The following is a 6,723-nucleotide window of genomic DNA, read 5'->3' on the forward strand; positions in this document are numbered from 1 at the left end:
GGAGATGGTGGTTGCAGTGAGTGGAGATCGTCCAATTCACCCCAGCCCGGGTGGCAGGGTGGAGATTGTGTATCAAAAAAAAAAAAAAAAAAAAAAAAAAAGAGACTAGTGCAATACTGAGGAGGCTGAGGCAGGTAGACCCCGTGAGTCCAGGAGTTCAAGACCAGTCTGAGTAACAGAAAGACCCTCCTAAAAGGAAAAAAAAATGCTAATGTAATAGCCCCCAGCTGGTCTCCTTACATCTAGTCAAATGATTCCATTTCGTTCTGCTGGTTGATTATTTATCTGAAAACAATTTCTATCACCACTCTCCCCTGTGACTGTAATGACAGTTTCCTGCTTATTAGATTAAACCAAATTTCTTAAGCCTGGCCTCTCACACTACTGATGTGATTTGATCAAGCTGGTCTCCCAGGACCACTTCCGTCCACACTGCTGCCCTGTCCTTTGCTTTGCTATTCCCTCACCTAAAAATGCTCTTTGCCTCTGTTGATTTATACAAACCGACCAGCCTTCAAGGCTCCTCATCTCCACAATTCTGGACAGCAGGGGAGTATCTCCTTCCCAGCATCACAGTGCAGTCTTGGAAACTTGGTCAAGCTCAAATTTCCATGCTTCCTTAGCAAAGTTGTGAATGTGTTGTTTGATGGAGAGAATCACCAACAGATGTCTCTTGTGTCTTCAGCAAATGATGGCTACATGTCCCAGGCTTTCTGAGACATACTCAATTTCAAGTAGTCTGCTTCTTGCAAAACTTCTTTTAGATCATGCATGTAATTTAAGGTTCAGAAAATACAGACGGTGCTGGCAGTGCTACTGAGGAAATATATATCGCAAGGATCCCACTCCATGGGGCTTGACTGTGTCCCCCTTACAAATTTGAGCCTGGCAAGCCGGGTAGGAACTGGTGGGCTGTAAGCTGTGTTTGTTTCAGGGTTTCATGGAGCATTCATGATTGGATCCCCTGGGACTGATGTCTGTTTCTCAACACTCAGATCTTAAGCTGCTGGGGATTGATGGCCTTGTCCTAACCTAGAAATTGTCCCAGGTCAGAAAGAAACTCATCAAGGGAGGAAAGCATGAGAGTCAGTATGCGCATGTGAGACTCTCAAAGTAGCATAGTATGGTGACATCCAGATTACTTTCCAGCTCAGTCCCAGCGCCATCTGGGCAGAGTTCCTCAGGACAGGAACATTCATGAACCAGAAGAGCAAGTCAAACAAAACAGCCTGCCACGAGAAGTGCCGGAGGACACAGAGCAGAGGCTACCTCTTGCTGGGACCTCCCAACAGATTCTAATACTGGAGTGGCACTCATCAGGGCGGCTATGAGATCAGGACAGAGAAGTGAACGCCTCTACTAGGAGGCAGGAGCCACAGCATCCCCATCACGTGACCAAGCAAACCAGTACTGCGACAGGAGAAACTTCCAGGAAGCGGGAACACCAAACCAGGGGTCTGGGAGCCACTTGGTGAGCGTGGGGAGCCACAGAGAGGGAACCTCACTAGGTGGCCAGAAGGACTGCAGCCACGCCACACAGGTGAGGAGGACACCCCAAGATGAGCAGAGGTTTTATCAATTTTGCTGGTGGGTTGTCTGAGCCAGAGAGGTGTTCTGTGTTTTCTGTTTCTTGAGATAGGTAGTATTGATCCATTAAGTGGAATCAGTGCTCAGGAAAGTGTCAGTTACTTTTAATAACTCATGTTTGGCTGATAACGAACTGAGCAGATTACAGAGCCTCTGCATACCCCAAGGCCTGTTTTGGGGTGCTTATATTTATGCAAGAGAAAGTCACCCTGAGCACTTGAGCACAGAAAGGTCATTTCCCACCCCTTTAGGAAGATCCTGCAGCCTGAGTGTCTCTTCTCCCTCCTACCCTCTTTCCCTTTCTGGGCCTTCATTATAAACGTACCCAGGGGTTGACTCCTGAAATAGGAGGTTTTCATCGCCCTGCTTTTGTTTACAGTTGCCCCTACTTGAGTCATTGTGATATAATGGAAGACAGTTTCCATATGGAAACTCTTTTTGCTTTTTTTGGTAGCGGTAGAATTTATTCAAATGTGCCTTAATATAGGCGCTGGGGCTTGCCCATGGTGCTCTTAATAAGGCCTGGACATCCTGCCAGTTTTTCTTGAGCAATGACACCAAGAAGTTGACGGCCAGGTGAATTTTATACAAAAGCTCATCGTCTGTCATCTTCACGTGACCAACAGCCACAGCCAGACATAACATCTTCATTTGGAACTTGATCGTAGACTTCACCTCTTCCACTTTGGCCACCACGTTTTCATTGTGTGTGAGCAGGGAGGGGAAGTTCCCTACCTTATTTAGCCCTGAGCCAAGGATTTGTGGAATCTGCTTGATCAGAGACTCTGAGGCCAAAAATGCATCATACTTCTTGGCCAGCTTCTTGACCAGTTTTTTATTCTTGAGTTTTTTCAGTGCTTCGATGTCCATGTGGGGGATATCCACAGCCTCGGCCTTGTCACCATGCTGCAGGTCCCCCAGAACACACACGGAGAACTTGGGGCAGGGAGTGGACTTAAGCCTGACGGTGCCCGTAGAGTGCTTGTCCTTCTGGGGGTCATAGTTCTTCAAGCTGCTCTGCAACTCCACCGTCTCCAAGAACTTGTGGCGCTCGCGCTGGTTTCCGAGCAGGACTTCCCGCACCGCCTCATACAGGGTGTCGCTAGAGACTTTGCTGCTCATGGCTTCTTGAACCGCACTAACTGGAAAAGAAAAAATGGAGACTCTTACCACCTACTTGCAGGTTATCGTGAAGATGAGAGATTGTGTGTGCATGGGACCTAACAGAGCTTCGTGCATAGTAAGTGTTCAGTGAAATGCACGTCATATTATTTAATGCTACAGCTGTGCTCTGCTGCTCCTCCTGGCTCTGGCTCCTCTTTTTCTTTTTAGAAAGTGAACATTGCCTGGGAAATTAGGGGCTAAAATATATTTCCATTGGCTATACTGTCTTTTTGGTATTCTACTCTCAAGGGCTGAGTGATGGTATGGAAAGGCAGAGATGAAAAGATTTTTGTTAGTGGCCCAAGCACTTTGATATACCCAGACATCACTGACAGTACACTGTGCTTCCAATGTATCACCTTGCTAATTTTCCAGGTATGCAGTGAGAGCCATTAGAAGCTCCTTCCTCCTTTTTTTTTCTGAATGGTTTTTCAAACTACTTCAGCATGATATTAGTCAACTACCAGATGCCAGAAGGAATAAAATGGAGAAATAAAATCTTTTCAGGGAAGACAAAATACCAGAATTCATTTAAGAATAACTGAACCTAACTTATATCCACTTATTATGTCCCTTCCAGATTTAAAATATAACTCTTCTCAATCTGTAGCCTGTAACCCAACAGCACCACACTCTTCTGGGCTACCTGTCTGGGGCATAAAATGCAGATTCCTGAGCCTCACCCCAGTCCTACCAAATCAGTCTTTGGAGGTGAGAACCAGGGAGTTACATTTTAAATAAGTTCCCCACCAGAGTTTGAGAATCACGATGGTTTAGGGAATATAAAGAAGTCTAGTTCATGTCTTTAGGCAGCTTGCAATATAGGTAAAGATGACTTTTAAAAAATCAGGAAGGCTATATAATGACTGTGTGTTAGAAAGATTATTCTGGCAGCAGTAAGCAGAATGGGCTTCAGAGGGGAGCAGGAGGCAGGAGAGCTAGCCAGAGATGTTTGCAAAAAGCCTGGAGTAAGAGAAGAGCTGGAGCTGCTGGAAAGAGAAGGGAAGATGTCACATGTCAACCTCCGTCACGTGTGTTTTTTATCACAGGTAGTCAACCATTCCTTTTGGAAGTTGGAAGGCTATAGATGACAGACAAATAAAAAGCATGAAATAGTCCAAACAAACTGATTCCATTTACGCTAGTAGAGACCCAAAGCCCTGGAAAGATAATGTCTTTCCTGAGTGTAATTCAAAATAAAACAATACTGGGCCAGGTGCCGTGGGTGGCTCATAACTGCAATCCCAGCACATTGGGAGGCCAAGGCAGGCAGATCACTTGAGGTCAGGAGCTCAAGACCAGCCTGTCCAACATGGTAAAACCCTGCCTCTACTAAAAATACAAAAATTAGCCAGCTGTGGTAGTTCATGCCTGTGATCCCAGCTATTTAGGAGACTGTGACATGAGAATCACTTGAACCCCAGAGGCAAAGGTTGCAGTGAGCCAAGATCACACCACTGCACTCCAGCCTGGGCGACAGAGTAAGACTCTGTCTCAAAAAAAACCCCAAAACCAAAAAACAATACTGAAAGCTCATATGCATACTGAAATTGTGTAAGCTTCTCTCTAGATATTCCAGTTGCAATATTCTGGACAAACTTACTAAAGCTGCCTTTTTCTATTTTTTTTTTTATTCCTCTGCTTTGCTGGGCCCTAAATATGGGCATTGTCTTCCTATGGAGTAGTCAGGACTAGCTAGGGAGGCAGTGGGTGAAAATAAGTCAGGGGATACTTTGGGAGGGGTTGTTGGTGATGAGCTTTAAGACAGATTTCACATGGGGTGTTGAACATGGAATGAAAGTAAGAAGGGGGAAGACATTGACAGGAGATGAGGCTGACAGGGGCAGAGGGCCTGCAGCTTCTGGGTAAAGTTGAACTCAGCCCAGACTGTTCTAGAATTAGACATGTGAGCTGCACAAACAAGTGTGAATATCCCTCCAGTGTCAGAGCAGGTTGCTTCCGCTCCTGTGTTCCTCTGCAGTTAGCATCGGGTGTGCAGGGCTCTGAGACTGAAGAGAATGCATCTCTTGAGTTTGAGGAAAGGTCCAGAAAATGTCACTGGCCGACATAAAGTCAAACAGTCACCTGGAAATGGCTGCGGATGGCAGTCGTTAGAGACTGACCTGAGATGATGTCACTGTGTGAAGCCAGTGAGACTGAATTGGAGCTTCAAACACACATCGCTATCTGAAAGGCCCTCAGAAGTTCTATGGTTAAAGAAACAACAAACATCTGTCTATATTTTCCTATTTTATTTTTTGAAACCAGCATTTCCTAAAACATTTAATCATGTTTATATGACTTTTACATATAAGGCAGAAGTTGCATACTGAATCTGGCCTGGATATGTTTTGTTTTCTTTAACGAAGTTTCTTTTGGTTTGTTTTTTGTTTTTTGGGTTTTGAGACAGCGTCTTGCTGTGTCACCCAGGCTAGAGTGCAGTGGCATGATCTCGGCTCACTGCAACCTCCACTTCCCAGGTTCAAGTGATTCTCCTGCTTCAGCCTCCCAAGTAGCTGGGACTATAGGCACGAACCATCATGCTTGGCTAACTTTCGTATTTTTAGTAGAGATGGGGTTGACCAGGCTGGTCTCAAACTCCTGACTTCAGGCAACTCGCCCACTTCAACCTCCCAAAGTGCTGGGATTACAGGTGTGAGCCACCATGCCCAGCCTAATGAAGCATTTTTTAAATTAGTTTGAGTTGACTGCCAACATTTAAAAATGAAGTGATTTCACCTACAAATCCAGCTTACCAACTTCTCTTGAAAAAAATCAGACCTGATGACTTCATGGCCACTGGAGTTGAGCAGTAGTCATTTTGCAAAGGGACATGCCCGCCCCAGAGTCCCCAGAACTCACCACCGCCCACTCACCCCATTGAGCATCCATTGCCATTATCTTCATGTCTGCATTATTTTTTTCTTATAGTAAAGAGCATGAAAGTCTGGGTGCAGTGGCTCACACCTGTAATCCCAGCACTTTGGAAGTCTGAGGCAAACAAATCACTTGAGGTCAGGAGTTCAAGACCAGTCCGGCAAACATGGTGAAACCCCATCTCTACTAAAAACTACAAAAATTAGCTGAGGATGGTGGCATGTGCCTGTAGTCCTGGCTACTCAGGAGGTTGAGGCAACAGAATTGCTTGAACCCAGGAGGCAGAGGTTGAAATCAGCTGAGATTGTACCTTTGCACTCCAGGATGACAGAGTGAGACTCTATCTTAAAAATGAAGAGGCAGAAAGAAGAAGAAGAAGAAGGAGAAGGAGAAGGAGAAAGGAGAGGAGGAGGAGAAGAAGAAGAACATGAAGAAGCATATTTGTATTCAAGTTGCATTGAAATTGTTTTATCCAGCCTGCTTCACTTCTTTATGCTACATTCCTGGACCCCATTGCATTTACATTTATGAGCCCTGTTATAACACCTGTCAGCATCACACAGAACAAGAAAAAGGGAATAGTTGCCAAAATGTCTCCTCCGCCCCCACCCTCACCTCTATACATCAGTATGCAGGTATCAGAACTAGTACTGAAGGAAGCCCTGGGCCACAGTGCTGTCCAGGGTGCTATTAAGTCACCCTGTCTACAGTACCATTAAGACACTACCCTCCCCCGGAGTATCAAGGAGACCTCAGGAAAGCACAATGAGAAATACAGCTGATATGCACAAAATTGTAACCTTCTGAGATGTTGTGTGGCTATCAGAAAAGGCATATCAAGGAAAAAAGCTCACTCAAGGTAAACTCCATCCATGGAAACAGGTATTCTGGTATAAAGAAGTCCAAGGGTAGCTTTCCCTCAGCCTCTTCCACAGCGCTTCCTGCCCTTTGAGCTAATTTCATGCTCACCAAGCGACCTCCTTGTTATAAATTCCATTCCAGGAAATGTGTGTCTTGGAAAGCAAACGTTAACATTCTACTCACCTGACAGCTGTGCTTGTTTATGGCTCATTTGCAAATTGGCCTCTTGGCATG

The 6,723-nt window shown here is 45.3% G+C and overlaps 1 pseudogene; it reads right to left on the bottom strand.

Moving 5' to 3' along the window:
• Positions 1-2,065: 2,065 nt before the first annotated feature.
• On the bottom strand, positions 2,066-2,790 carry LOC116558806 (annotated as a pseudogene).
• Between the last annotated feature and the right edge of the window lie 3,933 nt (positions 2,791-6,723).

This window comes from Sapajus apella, unplaced genomic scaffold (genome assembly GCF_009761245.1).
Source record: "Sapajus apella isolate SASKATOON/1434 unplaced genomic scaffold, GSC_monkey_1.0 scaffold22, whole genome shotgun sequence".
Classification (NCBI taxonomy): domain Eukaryota; kingdom Metazoa; phylum Chordata; class Mammalia; order Primates; family Cebidae; genus Sapajus; species Sapajus apella.